This window comes from Elephantulus edwardii, unplaced genomic scaffold (assembly GCF_000299155.1).
Source record: "Elephantulus edwardii isolate Elephantulus edwardi_28Jun2011 unplaced genomic scaffold, EleEdw1.0 scaffold00009, whole genome shotgun sequence".
Taxonomy (NCBI): domain Eukaryota; kingdom Metazoa; phylum Chordata; class Mammalia; order Macroscelidea; family Macroscelididae; genus Elephantulus; species Elephantulus edwardii.
The window spans coordinates 8794213-8814968 of record NW_006399759.1 but is presented as its reverse complement, the minus strand read 5'-3'; the positions used below and the strand labels follow the sequence as shown (position 1 = coordinate 8814968).

The window sequence follows — 20756 nt, the reverse complement described above, 5'->3', positions numbered from 1 at the left end:
TTTCACAGTATATTCTTTCCATTTAATTTCCCCCCATTCATTTATTGTTGCACATTTTCCTCCCTGCCCACTCATCCCCTCTAGTTAGTTTTTCTCTTTGAAGAAAAAAAAATTTATTTCATTGTTATACAATCCACCCCGCCTCCCTGAGCCCACAGTCCATTTTAATATGCATTTCTTTTTATGTAATCTTATCATGAAAATATTACCAAATCCTATATTCCTTTTAAACAGTTCTCTCCCTCATCTGTTTGAATGCCATATACATTATTTATCCCATTTTCTTATTAACTTTTGAGCCAAGTGATCAGAAGAAGTTGTTTTCCAACGTGACTATACATTTCCTATTCTTACTAGAAGCTTATAGTTTGTCCACATCTTCAGCAATATTTGTTCTTGTTTATCTTTTTTATTATAGGCATCTTGAGTCGTAACTAACTCAATGGTATGTAACAGCAACAGGCAGCTCTGGTGGTGTAGTGTTATGAAGCTGTGCTGCAATCCTAAAGGCACATGGTTCGAATTCACGAGCTGCTCCAAGGGAGCAGGATGGGTAATCTCATTCCTTGAGAATTTACTGCCTCTGAAAACCTTCTAGAGAGGCAGTCATGGGTCAGTTCAGACTCAAGGGCACACAGCAACAGGTGTGAAGTGGTATCTCATTAGCATTTTGGTTTGTGTTTCTCTGATAACTAAGGAATAGGGAGCTCTGGTGGCCTAATCCATAGGGAGTTGCCCTACCGATCCAAAGATGGTGCTTCTCTGATGATCCCCAAACCAACAGCAACTCACAGGAGAAAGATAGGCAACCTCCTCTCACATGATTTACAGCCTCTAAAATCCTGCTAGAAGGCCACATGACTTGGTTCTGAATTTCTGGTAATACATGATGATGCTGAAGAGGTCTTCATATGCTTATTGGCCATCTGCATCACTTATTTGTAGACATCACTGTGGTCCACCCCCTCCTTAAACTTTCACTGAGATTTTTCAGTATCATTATCTCCTGTAAGAATTCATAGCAGCCAATCAACACAAAGTAAAAAAAAAAAAGGATGAGTTGGAATTGCTTCCTTTTATTGATAAACCAGAATGATGGTTCTCCAAGGTGTTTCTGTAATGATTATGCCTTCTTTTTTCCCCCTAGATACACACACACACACACACAAACATATATAAATATAATGTTGTTGTTATGTGCCATCAAGTCGCTTGTGACTCATAGCAACCCTATGTAAAACAGCCCTAAGCTCTGCTCTGTCCTGTGCCAATCTCATTGTCTCCGACACTCATCCTGATTGCCCCAGTCACTGAATCAATCCACCTCCCAGAGGGCCTTCCCCTCCTGCGCTGTCCCTCCACACTCCCAAGCATGATGTCCTTCTCCATGGACCGGTCTCTCCTTACAACATGACCAAAGTACGTCAGACGAAGCCTCAGAATCCTTGCCTCCAAGGAGCTGCTCAGTTTAATCCTCCCCAGGGTGAATCTGTTTGTTTTCTTAGCAGTCCATGGTACCCTCAACACTCTTCTCCAACACCAAAGCTCAAAAGCATCAATTCTCCTTCTATCCTCCCTGGTCACTGTTCAGCTCTCTGATGAGATATATATATATATATTTGCCTAAAATGTTCACAGGCATAATTCATTGACAATGGACATACACGTCACATTGTCACCTGCCCCTCTCTCCACCCATATTGTTTCACTATCATTAACTTTGATTCTCTGGCCCTTAAAGCTTTTGTCTGTGTTTTAGAGTTATTGCCATCTATTAAATCTCATAAAGTCAGTGCATTAAAAAGAGCATAATGTCCAAAGCAAACACTCTTCATTAAATGTGCTAACCTGTTATTTCATTTAAAGATGACTTCATGGAGTAGTTTTGGTTCCAGGCTTAAAAGTTATTTCTGGGCAATAGATTTGGGGATTCCTCTAGTTTCAATGTATTTGTTTAATGTAGTTTCCAAGAATTTGAAATTCTGTTCCACAATTTTCCACAAGTATTTTGGATACTTGATCAAAAAGTTCATTAATGGTCGTCAGACTCCACTGTTTTTCTGTTAATGGACACGGGCCAAATGTTACATTAGTTCCTGGGGGATACCAGATCTACAGTCTATCTTCTCCAAGTCCTGGGTCCTTTTTTCTCTGTTTTTCTAGGTGAACAGAAACCAATTATTGTATCTTGGTGGCTACTCACAGGGGTTTAAGAACTCTGACACAAATCGCTGACTTAGATGGTTGTGGTTGTTGTCCTTAGGTGCTGTCAAGTTGAGCACACCTTATAGCGACCTTCTGAACAGCTGACTTGAAGCTTGCCCTATTCTGTGCCATCCTCATCATCTCTGACACACTCAAACCCACTGCTGAAGTCACTGAGTCAACTGATCTTGTTGGGAGTCTTCCTCTCCCTCGCTGATCCTCCATCTTCCCAAGCAGGACATGGCAAAGCTTCGTCCTTCATACTTTGGAACCAGGCAAGGCTAATCCTCGGGAAAGGACATCATGCTCGGAGAGAAGGATTTAGATAGTAGAGCTCATTAACTCACTGCTGTCAAGGTGGAACCAACTCAGAGCTGACCCTTTACTGAGTTTCTGAGGCTATAAACTGTGTGAGAGAAGACCACCCATCCCTCTCCTGTGGAGCCACTGGTGGATTTGAACCACCACAGAGGCCTGGTCTTTAGGTTGGCAGCACAACTCCCTACACACTACCAGAGCGCCGGAAGGAGGGAGAGCAGAACTGCGCTGGGCTAACCGACTGAAGAATCTGCCTCACATTCTTGGTTCAGCTCAAAACATGATCTAATGTGGAACAGAAACCTTGTTTCCTGTCTAGAGCTTAAAGAGTCAATAAATAATTCTTTTCATGTGGTATTCCTAAAAAAAAGGGGGTGGGTGGGGTGGGTGGCAAAATAGCATAGTAAATCTGGATTGAAAGCTTTTCACCAAATTATCAAATATCTTTCTTTTTCTTTTTTAAAAAAAACCCTAAAGATGATTTTTCTTCTTTTAGAAGAGAGTCATCCCACAGCCAGCTGAGTAAATATTCTATATTTTATTTAGAGTCTTCTGACAGCCTGAGTTGAGCCTCAGAAATATGGTTTGCTTGGGGCTGAAGCTGTCAATGAATAATAGGTTTTCAATTCCTGAAAACTGGAGGTCAAACTAATGGCTTCTCCTTAGAGTGGAGAAAGGGGAACTCTGGGGATGAGAAAATGAGCACTAAAAGAAATCTGCCTCCAATGGTGACAAAGAGACAGAATCCTATGGCAATGGCGTTACCTGTGGTAAAGTTTTACTGACGTCTCGGAATAGTTTTTTTAGTTTTAAGTTTATTACTGAAGTTCTGAGGCATCTTTCAGAGAAGAGGGATAATTAAGGAATAAAAAAAATGCAGTCAAAGAAGCACCTAAATATACAAGGTTCTGTGGGCCATGAAACACTGGGAGGAAGATTCAGAACCTGAGGCGGCAGTTCCTCCAGGGGCCACCTGCGTCCTCACAGGGCTGTGTTCGCACACTTGAACACAACAAGGAGACCTGGCCAGGGATGAGTGTTTAATGAAAGCTTCCTTCATCCAAGCAAACATACAGCCACATTTCAAAAACATTCAAGAGTACATTAAAGAAGAAACGAAGATTTTACTCATTTCCTAAAACTACCCTAAATGCCATGTTGTTGTTGTTGCTTGCCATCGAGTTGGAAGGACCCACAGCTGACACCCAGTGGGTTTTCAAAGGCAATTATTGTATAGAAGGAGATTACCCATTCATCTCCCGCATAGCATTTGGTGGATTCGAACTGCGAGCCTTTGGGATTGCAGTGCAGTTTCTTACCACTAGGCCACTAAAGCTCCCCTTGAACACCATGTTGTTATTGTTGAGTGCCGTTGAGTTGCAGGTGACTCATAGCGACCCAATGAATGAAAGTCTTCTACACTTGTGTGCGTGACTTTCATCCTTTCCCCAGGTTCCTAGGGTTTCCGGAGGCAAGCTATTACAGAAGTGGATGCCACTCCTCCTTCCAAGTTTGTTTTAACTGGCGAGCACCACCAAACCCTGTCCACCATGGGTAACCGTTATCACATTTGAACGCCATAGTGTTGCTAAATAAAACAAAACCAAATAATAGTTCTTTTTTCCTAAAATTCTAGGATACTGAAGGAACAAAGGCAGAAAGAGAATTGCTGCTGTTGCTATGTAGTGTTGAGTTGGAACCAACTCAAAGCTGACTGTCTCATAGGTTTTCAGAGGAAGTAAACTGCCTAAGAGGAGACTGCCCATCTTTCTCCTGTGGAGCAGCTAGAGGATTTAAACCACATGCCTTTGGGTTGGCAGCACAACTCCTTACCACCAAGCTACCAGAACTCCCTAGAAAGAGAATTGTTAGTTCAGAAGAACAAAGATGACTTCAGCTCTCAAAAGAGACTGAGAAAAACTGGATTGAAATATGTTTATGGCATTGAAGTCTATGGGGGAGAGAATAGTCTAAAAGTATTATATTTTAGGGCATTATTTTTATCGTAGGAGTATGCAATGAGGGTTCCAGAGTGGATTATATTTGGGGGTAGGGGGTGGGGTTTGGGGAGGTGCGGGGGGGGAGTTGTGTACCAATGAGGGAGTTTTTCTTTTGCTTTTCAAGGAGAGGAGCAAATGGGGGGGGAGGGGTCTGTGCAGGGAGAAGGGTGCAACAATGAATGAATGGAATCCCAAAATCTCTGTAGATGTTCACTGAAATGAAAAATAAACAACCTAAATTTTAAAAAAAAGACAACTAATCGACTAACCTGTTACTATTTTTAACAATTAAACATTTTTTCATTCATTTAAAGAACAAATATTTCATGAGTTCCTACTATGTGCCAGATATTGTTCTGAGAGCTTGTGATGCATCAGGATATAAGACACAATCACCACTTTTGTGGTGTTTATATTACTTTTGGAGAGAAATACAAGAAACATGAGGTTAGGTGTCATTGAGTTGAGCATGACTCAGTGACCCTATGACCAACAGATCTGACTCCTGTCCTATCCTGTGCCATCCTCATCATCTACGACACACTCGAGTCCATTGCTCCAGTCACCATGTCAACTCATCTCATTGAGGGTCTTCCTCTCTTTTGTTGACTGTCTACCTTTCCAAGCATGATGTCCTTTTCCAAGGAATAGTGTCTATTAGCCACATGCACAAATTATGTAAGATGAAGCTTTATCATCTTTTCCTCCAAGGGGCACCCTGTCTGAACTTTATCTAAGACATTATCTGTTTGGTTTTTTGGCAGTCCATGGGAAGTTTAATGCTCTTCTCCAAAACCAAAGGTCAAAGGCACCAATCAAAGGTCTATTTATTGTCCAGCTCTCAGATGCAGAGTAAGTGATTAAAAAAACCCCTCATGGCCTGAATCAGGTGCACCGTAGTCTTCAAACTAATATCATTGCTCTTTAGTAATTTGGAGCGGTCCCTGACAGCATACTTACTGAATACAATAAGTCTCCTGGCCAAGTATGCTTGGTCTTGGCTGACTGGAAGAGATTCATATTTGTTTCCATTTCCAAAAAAGTGCAATTTAGCAAGATACTGCACTGTAATCCCAGAGGTACGCAGTTCAAATCCACCAGATGCTCTGCTGGAGAAGGAGGGGGCAATCTCCTCTTGTACCAGTCATATCTGACTTGACGGTACATGTATAAATAATACAATAAAAAAATAAAAAAGTGCAATTTAACAGAATGTGGAAATTACATAACAATATTATTAATATTATATGCAAGCAATATATTGCTGAAGATCATCCCCGAACCACTGGAACAATATATTAACAGATTGCTTCCAGAAATTCAAGTTAGGCTTCAAAAAGGCTGTGGTACCAGGGATATTTTTGCTGATATCAGCTGGATCCTGGCTGAGAGCAAATAATACCTCAAGAATGCTTATTTTCATTTTATTAACTATGTCAAAAGCATTTGACTGTGTGAAACATAACAAACTATGGCTAACAAGGAGAAAAAATGAGAATCCCAGAACATTTAATTGTGCTCATTCAAAACCTATACGTAGACCAAGAAGTTCCTGTCTGAACAGAACAAGAGAACAATGCATGGGGGGATAATGTGCATCAGGGCTGTATCCTTTTTTTATACTTATATAATATTATGTAAAGTGAATCATTCCAGAAGTTGGCCTATATGAAGAAGAATGTGGCATCAGGATTGGAGGAAGACACATCAGCAACCTGTGTTCTGTAGAGGACATAATTTTGCTTGCTTAAAGTGGAGAAGACTTGAAACACTAGTTGCAGAAGATCAAAAGCTTCAGCCTTCAATATGACTACATCTCAACATCAAGAAAATAAAAATCCTCACCATTGGACCAATAAGCAACATCAAGACTGAGAAAAAAGATTGAAATTGTTAACAAATTAATTTTACTTGGATCCATAATTACCCATAGTAATAGCAAGTCAAGAAATCAAAAGATATGTTGAATTTGGAAAATCTGTTATCAAAGACTTCTCCAAAGTGCTAATGACCAAGGACGTTGGTTTAAAGACTGAGGCATGCCTGATCCAAGCCATAGTCTTTTCAATTACTTCCCATACACCTGAAAGTTGGACAATGAGTACAGATGACAGAAGAATAACCAATGTCTTTGGGTTGGGTAGTAGAGAAGAATACTGGATATCCCATGGACTGCTGAAAGAACAAACAAGTCTGTCTTGGAGGAAGTTCAATATTGAAGGCAAAGATGCTGAAACTTCATCTTACACATTTCAGGCATGTAGTCGGAAGGGTGCCTCTGGCCTGTGGTGCTGGAGAAGAGTATTGTGGGCATCATGGACTGCTAGGAAAACAAACAGATTCATCCTGGAGAGGGTTAAACCAGGCTACTCCTTGGAGGCAAGGATTTTGGGGCTTCGTCTGACATACTCTGGACATGTTGTAAGGAGGGACAGGTCCTTGGAGAGGGACATCATGCTTGGTAGGGTGGAGGTAGACAGGAGAGGAAGACCCTCTATGAGGTGGACTGGTTCAGTGACTGGGGTAATTGGGACGGGTGTATCGGAGACAGTGAGATTGGCACAGGATAGAGCAGGGTTTAGGGCTGTTGTACATAGGGTCGCTATGAGTCGCAAGCGACTTGATGGCACATAACAACAACAACAATAGTCGGAAAGGACCAGTCCTTGGAAAAAGACATCACGCTGGGAAAGGCAGAGTGTCAGAAAAAGAGAGAAAGGCCCTTAAAAGGCTGGTCTGTCACAGTGACTGTACCAATGGGCTCCAGCACATGAGAGCTGGTGAGCACGGCGAGGACGGGGCAAGGGTCACATCTGTTGTCCACAGGGTTCCTGTGAGTTGACTCAAAGGCATCTAGCAAGAACACTAACAGGTAAGATGTTAATAACTGGGAAATGGTGCCAGCTACATGGGAATTTCCCATATTGTATCTACAACCATTGTAAACTAGCTTATGTGAAAAAATAACACTGCTTTGGCTATGAAGTGGAGAAGTTACTGCACGGAATAAGAGCAGCAGTGAAGAGACTGCTTGAGATCTTAGCTTCGCTAGTTAATGACTAATTTTACAATAACTTTATTTTGCTATACTCCTATTTTTCTTATGTGTAATATAAGAATATTTAAAGGGCTGTAGAGAGGGATTAATGATACAACATAGGTGGTAGGATATTGCTCTACCAATCCTGGTTATTATTATAATTAATAAATATAATCTAATATTTAGACAATTTTCAAGTGCAAATCTACCAATAGATAGAGAACAACAAGGAATTGAAGATTAAAAACCAAAACACTGGGTGTAAAAAAAAACCCCACAAGGCACCACCACCGCACTAGAGGCAAATAGGCAGGAAATGTGGTTCTGGGGTTTAGTGAAACCCAAGGATCTTCACAGGCATGGTAGTATGTCCACACCACTAAAGTGCAAAGATATTTCAAAGATCAAAGGCACTCCAAAGATCAATTTGATCACTATAGCATCTGGAGCAAGATAGGACCAGGAAAAATGACAGCTGAAGGTAAGTGAACTCTATTTAACAAACACAGCAGGTATGCGTGAGTGGCCTCCATTCCTTCTGGAAACGACACAGTTAGCAGGCTACGTTCTAATGTTCCTATATACTTCTATTCATAATAGTTGAGTTGCGTGCTTAACAAGATTAGTTGTTTGGTCCTAGTTTTGCTTTCTAGTCTGTAATTTAATGAAATTTTTTTCCAATAAGCTCGGCTCGAGGTACCTAGCAACAATAACAAGAGCAATTTAACTAGGTATTACACAAGGCAATGCAATATGGAGATGAAAAAGAACTGCTATTTCTATGAAAACGAAGTTGGATGACTAGAAAACAATTGAAACGAGATGTTGGAATAATCTACCACTGAATTAGTTGTGAGTGAGACAGTTTTAAAGATCTGAAAAAAATTAAAAAGAGGAATTTTCTACTTATTGCTTCATAAGAGTATTAAACTTTGTGTTTAATTGTGCGGAAGCTGTGTGCATCACGTGACAGCGTTATGCAAGGAAGATGGAACTCCAGAGGACCCTCACTCAATGAAAAGGCTAAGGCTTCACTTTACGTAATAATATGCACAAATATGTAAAATCAATGAAGCACTGCTGGCCTAGTGGCAACAAGCTTCACTACAATCCCAAAGGAATGCTGTTTGAATCCACCAGCTGCTCTGCGGGAGAAAGACGGGCAATGTCTTCCCGTGTGATTAACTGCTTCTGAACACCTGCCAGAGGGTCGGCTATGGATTGGTTCTGACTTAATGGTATACAACAATAATATAAAATAAAATGGTAAGTGTGTGTACTATTTTTATGACTCCCTATTATAATCTCTGGGAGCTCTTCTAGCCTAGTGGCAAGAAGCGGCATTGCAATCCCTAAGGCACGTGGTTCAAGGCCATCAGCTGCTGTGCAGGGGACGGATGGGCAATCTCCTCCCATGCAATTAACTGTCTTTGGAAACCTGCCCGACAGTCAGCTTTGGGTTGCTTCCAACTCGACTGTACACAGTAACAACAACAATAACATTATTTTAGGAAGCACTGATGGCTTAATGGTAAGGCGTTGCTCTGGTAATCCAAAGTCATGAAGTTCAAGTCTACCAGCTGTTCAGTAGGAGAAAGATGAGCAATCTCCTCTCTTGAGATTTACTGCCTCTGAGAACCTACTAGAAGGTCAGCTATGAGTTCTAACTCAATTGCACCTACAACAATGGCAACAATAATTACCTTACAAATGCATTTTGGAGACAGAGCAAGATAGATGCTTCGTGAGACATACTATTGCCGCTGCCTGACATCAAAGACTATGAAATGAAGTGAAACAGATACAAGTGACCATCTTAGAACCTCGATCAGTAAGTGGAATGAAGAAGAATTAAGATTAAACATTGAATGATGGAGAAACTGGACAAAAACTGTGAACAAGGAGATATGTAGGTGCCCTGATAGCCAGTACAGGCATCTTGGGATAAAACAAGCAGTGCTCCGAGGAGCAGAGGAAGGCAACTTCAACGTCAGAGAATCCCCAACGGGAGAGACAGAGACACAGTGGAGACAAATCTGGAGGAAAGCGTGATGATCAGAACACAGACCGGATCTAAGGAGGAAAGGTCAGGGGGACAAGGTGAGAACTCCCAGGATCCAGGTGAGCACACTGCAGAGAGGGAGCTTGAGAACAGAAGCTCCTCACTAGAAGTGGTCCTGGGTTGTTTGGTTTGAAGACACTCCTGGAGGGGAGAGTCCATGTAGTAGTGGCTGGAGAAACCACACGGGATAGAACCCTAGGTCCCACTGAGCCAGGGCATTTCTATCTCTGTTTAACAATGAACAAGATTTCTTTCCCAGTATCTTTATCCAACATAGGCCCAGGTGCAACATCACACATCCCACACCCTGACACTTGTAGCATTCTGACTGCACTGAAATCCTTTGACCCTCCTGTCACCTATGGAAATGCCTACCCAGAAGGCCCATCTCAACCATCTGGGAACACGTCCTCACTGTGGCAGAGATGCCCCACATTGCCTCCAAAAGGTGCATGTACTACCTGCCAGCACTGATCTGGAAGGACCTCACAGTCCCTTTATCATCTAGTATTACAGGAAGGGGAAAATCTACTTTCCTATTTCCATTCACCTTAATGCTTCAAAGACTGTAGATGATAATCAATCATACAAGTAAACAAGAGGAGATGGCTTTAACGAGTGCACAAAGTATAGGGGCAGAAAGTCTTCCTGACGAAGAGACAGAAAGACCTGGTAAGAAATGAGAAGAGCTTATATCCAGCATCTTCAAAGAGATCAAGGGAAATACAGATACCATGGAAAAAACTGAAGAAGTATTCAAGAACATAATACAACAAAATAAACAGAAAATTTTACGATTATAAAAATTGGCAGAAATAGATAGCTCAATGGAAGTATAGAGGTAGAAATGACTCAATGGAGGACAAAATCAACAAAAGGTACAAACACTTTGATAACGTATCTACCTGAGGAACAATCAGCTGAATGAAGGAAAATGAAGAAAGCCCAAGAGTCACGTGGGGCAGTATCAAGAGGACAAATTTAAGTGTAAGTGGAACTCCAGAAGTGGTGGGGGGTGTACAGAGAGTATTTTTAAAATTTTACTGATGGAAAATTGCCTTAATACCATGAAAGATGAGGTTTCTATCTAAGAATCTCAAAAAATGCCATACGTGATAGATTACAAAAGAAAGTCACCAGCGTACAGCATAATCAAACTTAAAATCAGAGACAAAGAATTCTGGAAGCAGTGTGTGTGTGAGCGTGCGCGCATGTGTGTGTGTGAAAGAGAGAGAGAGAGAGAGAGAAACATATCTCTTACAAAGGGGCATCAATAATCCTGATTGCATATTCCTTAGCAGAAACCATTCAGGGAGAAGGCAGGATGACAGATATAAATCATGAAAAGAAAAGACTTTCTAAGCAAAACTGGCTCTCAAATATGATGGCGAATCTAGGACTTTTCCAGATAGCAAAATTTTAAAGGAATTTGTACAAGCCAGATGATCTTATAAGAAATATTAAAGGGAATCCTGTAGACAGAGAATCAATGACATCAGACAACTATCTGAGATTAAGACGCCTGAAAGCATCATCCAGATAGAAATCAAGACAAAGAGCCTTTAAAATAAAATAAGGCTTCAGAACGGAGAACAAGGAACCAGAGCTGTCAATCTGTAAACAATGGCAACTTCAATATAGAAAGAGGAGAATAAATGCAGTTACAGAACGTCCATGTGGAGATGAAGTCAAGAAGTAATAGACTGTTTTAAATGTAAGATGACAAATGTTAAGAGTTGTTGTTGTCATTATGTACTGTTGTGTTGGAGCTGATTCATAGTTGACCCTTTTGTGAGTTTTCTGAGGCAGTAAATTGCACAGAAATATACTGTCCATCCTTTTTCTGTGGAGCAACTGGTGGACTTGAACTCAGTACCTTTGGGTTGGCAATGCAACTGCTTACCACTAAGCCAACAGAGCTGCGTTGTTCAGAAGTGCTACGAAGAAAACGAATAAAGTTACTCATCAAAACAAAAAAGAAAAGGAAAAAGACTCAGTAAATAAGAGCAACAACTCAAGCTACAAAAATAATTTAGGAGAGAAAATTAAGCAGAACCAAGAAATAACACTGCATACAAAGTATAACAAGATGGCAGAAGTGAATTCAAATAATCACACTGAATGTAAATGGTTGAAATGCAACAGTTGAGAGAAAGAGGGAGGTGTCAAAGATTAATAAAATTAAAATATTGCCTACCTCAGATACACATAAGAAAAAAAAAGATAGATTTTAAAAAACTGAAGGATGGAAAAATATATGCAAAGCAAACAGTAGCCTAAGAGAGTTGGAGTGGCAATAAGAATTTCTGATAAAATAAACTTTAAGCAAAAATCCATTATATGAATGGCAGCATTTAATGATTAAAAGGTAAATAAGCCATGAGGACTTACCACAATAAATATTTATATACCCAGTGATAAACCTCTAAAATAGACAAGACAAATTTTAGCGGCATTAAAAAGACAGATAGTTCTACAACAAAAGAGACTTTAACGTATCAGTTTCAGTTATAGGTAGAACAAGTAGAAAGAAACTCAACAAAATAAAAACAATATTTAAATAATAATTTCACAATACATACAATACCTACTACCCCAGAGTCAATGCAATCTACATTCTTGTCAAATGTGTATGAATCGTTCTCTTGAGCAGATCATATTGTAGGTCACAAAACATGCCTCAATACATTAAAAAAATACTGAAATATGACAAAGAATCTTCTCTGGTCATGATACTGTAAAATTAGAAATCAATAACAACAACAAAAAACCAAAGGAAAATAAATATACAGCAATTTATATCATCTTACCTAAAAAACACTGGCTAACAGAAGTTAAAAATGAAATTTAAAAGACTCTTATAACTAAACAAGAATTAAAACACAATATATAAATTTTTTTTGGGATACAGCAAAAGCTGTGCTTAGAGGAAAATTTTATAGTCATAAGTGCAAACATCAAAATAGAAGAAAAGGATAAAAGCAACAGGTTAATCTTATAATTTGAATAATTAGAAATAGTTTAGCAAAAGGAGGACACAGTAATCAGAAGAAAAGAAATAATAAAGATCAATGAAGAAATAAACGGAAGATCGGAAGTGGGTACTTTGAAAGGATCAACAGTAATGACAAACCAGTGGCCAAATTGACAAAGGGCAGAAAATGAGAAGATACAAATAATCAAAATAAGAAATGAGATGGGAGACATCACAACATAAAAAACAGATAAAACTATCTTAACAGAACATTATAAAAAAACTGTACTCTAAACTTTAATACCTAGAAGACGTGGATAATTTTCATGTAATTGTCCACTGTCCACACATATAACACTCATTGCAGTCATAAGACACTCACACCAGAGGGGCACAGTTTGCCCCCTGCAGCCCACAAAACCCAATTAACCATGTATAACACATGTTATTTGCCTAAGAAGAAAGTAATACCAAAAAAGGTAGAAATTTTTAAAAAGATTCACAAAGAAAAAATTAATCACCAAAACAAAACAAAATAACGCCCAACAAAAAGAAGTTCTGGTTCTGATGGCTTCACTGGAGAGTTCTACCACACATGCAGAGATCAACTGATACCAATTCAACCCAAACTATCCCAGAATATAAAGAAGGAAGGAATATTCCTTAACTATGAAGCCAGCATAATCTCAGTAACAAAGTCAGGTAAAGACAATACTAAAAAAGAAAATTATTGACATGAATGTTGTTGTTAAGTGCTGTTGGGTCGTAGCAACCCTATGAATGAAAGACCTGAACACTTGTGTATAACTTTCATCGTTTCTCTAAGTTCATAGAGTTTCCGGAGGCAAGCTATTTCGGAAGCAGATGCCACTCCTGCTCCCAAGCTTGTTTTATTGGGAAGCTCCACCAAACACTGTCCACCATGGGTAACTGTTATCTCATTCGACATATCAGTTGTCACAGTGCTTAGCATCACAGCAACCACAAGTTACCTAAAAGAGACACACATATTCTCAACAAAATTCTAGCCAGTAAAATTCAATAACAATTTTAAAAAATAATACAGCAAAACCAAGTGGGATTCATATCTAAGATGCAAGATGGGTTCAGCATTAGAAATAGCGATGGATTTAATCACATAAATAAAATGAAGGGAAAGAAAAACATGATAATCTCAGTCAATGAGCAAAAGCATTTGCTAAAATCCTAACAACCTTTTCCGATAAAAGCACAGCAAAATAGGAATAGAAGGGCAATCTGTCAATCTAATCAAGGGTATACATGTAAACCCAACATGCAACATTATTTTAACGGAGAAAGACTAAGAATACTTTCTTTGAGAATGAGAACTAGACGAGGGTCTCCTTTATTATCACCACTCTTATTAAATATTATACTGAAGCCCTAACTAGGACAGTAAGGCAAGAAAACAGAAATTAAAGTATCCAAATTGAAAAAAGGATGAAATAAAGCTATTCTTATTTGATGCTGACATGGTTCTATGCACAGAAATTCCAAAAACTCCACAAAAATCTGGTGGAACTAATAGAAGTCAGCAAAGTTGCAAAGTATAATAATACACAAAAATCAGTTTGGTTTCTTTACACTAACAAGTTGAGCTCTGAAGAGGAAATCTAGAAATCAATACCTTTTCTAACAAGCCCTGTTACACACGGTGTTCCCCCTAAAAATGTGTGTTGCACATTCTAACCTTTATGCCTGTAATTATAATTCCATTTGCAAATAGGTTGTCTTTATTGGGTTAATGAGGCACCGTGGAGTCAGAATCGACCCATTGCTGACCCTCCAGCAGGGTTTCAGAGGTAGGTAATCACATGGGAGGAGATTGCCCATCCTTTTCCTGCAGAGCAGCTGGTGGATTCAAACCTCATGCCTTCACGTTTGCAGTGTAGCTTCTTGCCACTAGGCCAGACACTTTTTACTTTTGGTGATGGGAAAGTTGGTAATAAATAAAGGAGAAGAATCTGCACAATTTAAGTATACAAAGATACTAAGAAATACACAAGGAAAAGGGACAGCTAAGATATCCTGTAATGTATTCAATTAAGCAACAGCAGCAATAACAATGAAAATATGGAGTTACACAGGCAGAACTGTGCATATATAAGTTTACAGGAAGGTATATGTGAGTGCCCAGAAACTCTATGAACTTAGAGAAATAATGAAAGTTATACAAGTGTATGAGTTGTCTACGATGCAATGGTCCTTATGTGAGTGCATTATGTGTGATTATCTCTCACTAACATGGAGCCAGAACTGACTCATAACTGTCCCTCCCTTGAGTTTTCAGAGGCTATAAGTTGCACAGGAGAGACTGTCCATCCTTCTTCCAAGGAGAAGTTGGTGGACTCAAACCTAGCTCTGGGTTGGTTGTGCAACTCCCTGTCCACTGTCCTCCAGAACTCCCTGTGTAGGTGTGTTGTTATCTATTGTTGAGTCAGAGCTGACTCATCATCGACCATCCAGCAGGTTTTCAGAGGCTGTAAATTGCCTGGAAGGAGAGGATCCATCTCTCTCCCCTTGGCCATTCGGTGGATTTGAATCACCTGCTTCTGGGTTAGCAGTGAAACTCTTTATGCACTAGGTTACCAAAGATACAGACTTATCTACTAAAATAGTCTACTGTCATTGATTCTGGCTTCTGGCAACCCGACAGGAGAGAGCAGAACTGCCCCAGAGGGTTGTCACAGCTGTCAGTCTTTATGGAAAACTGCCACCGCTTTCTCTTGTGTTGTGATGCTTCTGTTGGCATGGCATTATGCCGTCAGGACTCCTTAAAGCTCATCCATCATTTCTGTGTGCCGTTAAGCAGGAGCCATAAAGACATATGTAAAATGCATGGCTGTGTGCTGCATATAGATCCTGAGATGAAATAAAGCCCATAGAAGAGTGAGATGTGGGGCCTTCTTAGGCACCGCCAAACAGACCATGCAACTGCTATCCTGGGATGAGAGCACAGGACCACAGTCCTGACAGAGAACGGAATCAATGGGCATAATTTAGTGATAAAGTTAAAGCTCTACACCCTAGTTTGGTGAGGAGCCTCTGGGCTCTCAAAAGCTTGTGAGCAGTCAATTAAGATACAGTATTGGTCTCTGTTCATCTGGAGTGAAAGCAAAGACTCAGGCAGGTACAAGTCCACAGGAGGACCAGCCCACACAAATCATGGTGGCTTCTAGCCTAGAACCAGAAGGACTAGCTGGTTCTGATCCATTCTGACCATGGATGCAGCAGAAAGACCTGGCTAGAATGGGAGAAAAACACAGACCAAAAACTCAAATTAATAAAGACCAGATTGATGACAGAGATTGGAGGAACTCCAAGACTATCACCCTAAAACAAACCCGCGCTTGGTGGGGGGGTCACTTTGCAGCCTAACAATAGATTGGATTATAAAAGAAACAGAATCATTTGCAAGCAAAATGCAAAGGTGAGAAATTAAGGAGGAAAAGGGAAACTAGATAATGGAAACGGAAGAAATAGGAAGGAATGAGAATGTGGACATATTGTGAAAACTGTAACCACTACCACAGAACAATTTGTGAAAAAAAAAAAGTTAAATTGGAACTGAATTCACTGTGTACATTTCCAAAAAATGATAAAAACTATTGAGAAAGGGAAGAAATGTATTAAGAACATTTTAAACATAAAGGGAAGAAAACTATAATAAATTCACATAAATAAAAAAATGAGATTCAACAGTTGTAAAGATCTCTCCTCTCCCCATTTGCTTAATCTGTTCCTTATGTCTTTCGATTTTATTTTTAAGAATCCTGGGGGGAGGGAATCATCACAAGAAAACCCCTTGACAACTTTATGCAAATTTGTCCCTACATACCTTCAGAAGATATTTCAAACAAGCTTTTTAATTAATTACATGGTTATCTCTGGTTTAGAAAAGAGGACTTCTGCTTATGTGGTGCTGAAGAAGAATACTGAATATCCTTTGGACTGCCAAAAGAACAAATAGATATGACTCGAGAAGATCAAGCCAGGCTGCTCCTTGGAAGCAAGGATGGTGAAACTCTGTCTCTCATGCCTCGGGCATGTTACTAGGAGATGCTATCCCTTGGAGAAGGGAATCCTGCTTGGAAAGGTGGAGGGATGGTTTAAGAGAGGAAAACCCCTAACCAGGGGGACCAACACAGTGACTGCAGCAATGGCTTGAGCGTGTCAGATATTGTGGGGTTGGCACAGGATAGGACAGGGTTCTGATCTGCTGTTTATAGGGTCACAATGAGTTGTACTTGACTCAATGACACCTAACAACAACAACTGAATTTCCAATCATTCAACTAGGACCTACTCCTGCCTTATCTACTAAAAATCTAGCAGACATCCAATCTAGGAAATGCATCATTCTTGTATCCTGAATCGTCCCTGATTCACGTGGATTGGGAACTATGAGGCTGGAACTCAATGATAACCTCACAAAACCTTTCATCCCAAAATGAAATAGTTGTGTGTACTCTCTTCCTATTCGCTGGACATTTCCCAGGAGGTCCAGAGTCAGCCTAAACTTTCATTGGGCATCCTAGGGAACTTGGTGTTGAGGGTTACTGCAAAATTCAGCTGAAACCATTTCCCAAGGAGCTCAGAATAATTCTAGGGATGGACTCACCCATTTTTCTAAAATATGTCAGCAGCAGCAGTAGCAGCAGCAACAAAAGTGCTATTACTCACGGGTATTGCATAGCTTAGTCATTTGCTTTCAATGCCCAGTAGAGTTTTAATTCTGTCAATTTTCTTTTATTAAGGAATAAGAAATATTTTTCTCCTTGCAGTTTTCCAATGTTAAAGTCGAATATAATCTTATAGCAACGGGTTCACCATTGTCATATAACTGACTTGGTAAAATGATGCTAATTAATAACTTAGCAGGGGAATGCCAAGTGAGAAATAACTTTTGTCTGCTGACAAATGTAGAGACCAGCAATTCAATATTCTATGTTGATATTAAGTGTCATCGGATAGTACGACTCATAGCAATACTATGAACAATATATCTGAACTCTGTCCTATCCTGTGCCTTCCTCATCATCTGCTGCAGACACTGTATCAATCTGCCTCATTAAGGGTCTTTCATTCGCTGCCCTCCACCTTTTGAAGCATGATATTCTATGTTGTTTGTTGTGTACCACAGAGTCGGAACCAACCCATAGATGACTCTCTGGCAGGTTTTCAGAGGCAGTGAATCAGATGGGAGGAGATTGTCCATCCTTCCCCCATGGAGTACCTGGTGATCTCAAACCATTTGCCTTTGGGATTGCAGCACAACTTCTTGCCTCTAGGCCAGGGAAGTAGAATTTGGGGTATCTAGTAAGTTCCTTCAGGAGCTATGGTGGCCTAGGGCTAAGAATCTGTGCTGCAATCCTGAAGGCACACAGTTCAAATCTACCAGCTGCTCTGGGAGAAGGATGGGCAGTCTCCTGTGTGAGTAACTGCCTGTGAAAACCTGCTGGGGGGTCAGCTATGAGTCAGTTCTGATTCTATGGCACACAATAACAATGTGTCCAGGAGGAACCAGTTCTTGGAGAGGGACATCCTGACTGGAAGGGTGGAGGGACAGTGAAGGAGAGGAAGACCCAGGATAAGAGGCGAACTACATGCTTTGATGTTAGCAACACAATTCTGATTAGGGCCACCACACACACATAAGATAGTAAAAATGATTGTTGAAACCCAGCAGACACAGTACTAGTCTGTAACACTTGGGAGATGTGATGAATCAGAATTGGTATAACAATAGGTTTGGTTTTGCTTGTACATTTGTTTAAATGATGCTGCCATGCCCTGTGTTTCATATGTTAGGGAAATACCGATTTTGCAGGGTCGAGGATCATATAGCATGGATTAAACTGTGTTACCTAGCGTATGTATTGAGTCCTAATCCCTAAACTTGAGGAGGATGCAATCCTATTTGGTAATAATGTTTCCTTTGTTACCTTAAAGAGGCCATGTCAGTGCTGGGCATGCCCTAAACATAGTCACTTCTGAGTTATAAAAAGAACAGATTAGATGCAGAGGCAAGCATGATCAGGGAGATGAGAGATGACACCTGAGAACTGCCAAGGGACTGAGCAGCACAGAAGGCAGAGAAAATGCCCAGAGCCAAGAGAGAGAGGACGCCTCCCGCTGCCCCTGAACTTGGGCTTCTAGCCTCCTGAGAGGGAGCTCTGATGGCCTGAGGAGGAGGAGCTGCGATGCCAACACGAAAGCATGCAGCTGGAATCCACCAGCCGTCCGTTCTATGGGAGAAGGATGGGCAATCTCCTCCCGTGTGATTAAATGCCTCTGAAAATCTGCTGGGGGGTGGGGGTCAGCTATGAGTTAGTTTCAACTCAACAGTACACAATAGCAGCTTTCTGAACTGTAAGAAAAGGAATCTCTGGCCTTGGAAGCCACCCACCTGTAATTGTATTTAGTTGTTAAGTACTGTGGAGTCAAGTAGGACTAATAATGACCCCATGAACAACAGACGTGAACGCTGCCCTATTCCGTGCCATCCTCATCATCTTTGACATGCTTAAGCCCATTGCCGCAGTCATTGTGTTAATTTATCTCGTCGAGGGTCTTCTTCTCTTTCACCACTGTTCCATCTTTCCACGCATGATGTCCCTCTCCGTGGAACAACCCCTCCTAACAATAAGCCCAAAGTGTGTGAGATGAAGATTTGTCATCTTTGCCTCCAAGCAGCAGTAGTAACCTATTTGTACAGTATGATTAGGCCACTGGGACATGGACTGAATTTCAAACACAGATAAAATTGGGGCAGAGAGGATAGAGCATCCTCAACATATCAAAGAAAAACCTAACTTATGTAACAGAAAATATAGGGAGCTCTGGTTGGCTAAGTGGCAAGAAACTGTACTGCGATCCTGAAGGCAACTGGTTCCAGGCCACCAGGTGCTCTAAGGCAGAAGGATGGGCAATCTCCTCCAGTGTGATTAACTGGCTCTGAAAACGCAGAGGGTCAACTATGGGTCAGTTCTGACTCAAAGGAAAATAACAACATGAACATGGTTATGAACTGGTAAAAGTAGTCTCAGAAAAATATTAAAACCCCACTCCTAAAAAAAAAATTAAAAAACCCCCAAACCAAAACCCCACTCCTTTACATGTCCTATAACCTTGGCTATGAATCTCGAGCCTGGTTGAGGGACCATAGCCAAGGCAAGCCAAGCTTTCTGAGTCTCATTTCCTCATTGGTAAGATTAGTCAGGACCATCCCTGCCTCAAAGTTGCTGAGAGGACCAGTGATAATTTTTCTAAAACAGCCAGCACAGGGTTATTAGATGCGGAAGGCTCTTAAAAATGGTAGCTATTATTTCTATTCTTAGGTTGAAGCAATTACCAGGCAAGGTAACTTCTGGGGAAAAAGACGTCTTAAGTGCAAACTGGGTGAGTTTAAGAAAAGGGAAGTGAAATATCACTTAAAAGCTAAATAATCATCAAATACCTTATAATAAAATGTAATTGCTGAGTCGATGGATACCTTAAGGTCAAGGCAATGAAATGCTGAGTTAGGGACCTGAGGAAAAGCCTCTAAGAGTTAAAGCACTAATATCTGAGAAAGACAATTTGTAGGAGTGTGAATAAGGTGGTGAGTTTTCTTTAACTCAGGAAGGTCAAGGTGTCTCACTCATCTTCTGCTCTGCTACTGCAGCCTCACGTAGGCTTTTGCTGCCTTACTGAGCTCCATCATCTTTAATGGGATGAAGATCTGTGAAGGGCAGGGAAACAGAGCCTCTTTGAGTTAAAGTATGAAAATGCTACCTATGAGACAAGGGAAGCTGCCATAGCCAGCAAGTTGTAATCCGATGGTAGGAATTTCTGGACCCTCTAAAAGAGACTGGAGGCTTTTCACCAAATGAAATTGGCAAGACAAAAAAAAAAAAGGTTCCGTGCCTGAGAGGCTTTTTTTTTTTTGTACCTTTGGGTCTGTCTAGTCATGGCCCTAGTGTCACTCAGCCTTGTAACTGGAGGGTTGTGTGTCATTTATGTTGTTTTCATCTCTTTCAGGAATTAATGTTGTTTAGGGCAGTGGTTCTCAAGCGAGTTTACAGTGAGGAGACCCAGGAATTATGATTTCTTTATAAAAATAAAGACTAATGCATTCCAAATCCAGAGATTTTG

At 40.5% G+C, this 20756-nt stretch overlaps 1 protein-coding gene across 1 annotated transcript in view; it reads right to left on the bottom strand.

Moving 5' to 3' along the window:
* Window positions 1-20756, bottom strand: part of DTNB (dystrobrevin, beta) — a 371266-nt gene that overhangs the window by 60347 nt on the left and 290163 nt on the right. The gene's annotated exons all lie outside the window — the stretch shown is intronic.